Raw genomic sequence first — 446 nt, forward strand, 5'->3', positions numbered from 1 at the left:
AAGAAAAGAAAAGAAAAGAAAAGAAAAGAAAAGAAAAGAAAAGAAAAAAGAAACATCTGGGGTCAGCATACTAGCTCAAAGGAAAAAGGCCCTTGTCACCAGGACTGACTGTGAGCTCAACCCTGGATTCCATACTGGAAAGAAAGCACCAACTCTCAAAGTTATGCTGTGACCTCCACACATGCTGTGGCAAGTTCATGTCCATTCTCACACAGAAATGTTCACTTTTTAAGCTAAGCATGTTTGTCTGTGTAAATATATGCCGCCTGAGTTCTAGTATCCACAGTAGCCAGATGATAATGTCAGACCCCCTGAAGTTGTGAGCTGCTTGATATGGGTGGTAGGAACTGAACTTGGGTCCTCTGAAAGAACGAGTGTTCTTAAGCATTGAGCCATCTCTCCAGCCCCAACACACACACACACACACACACACACACACTTTTTAA

Source organism: Psammomys obesus, unplaced genomic scaffold, assembly GCF_907164565.1.
Source record: "Psammomys obesus unplaced genomic scaffold, mPsaObe1.curated_primary_1811, whole genome shotgun sequence".
NCBI classification, from domain to species: Eukaryota; Metazoa; Chordata; class Mammalia; order Rodentia; family Muridae; genus Psammomys; species Psammomys obesus.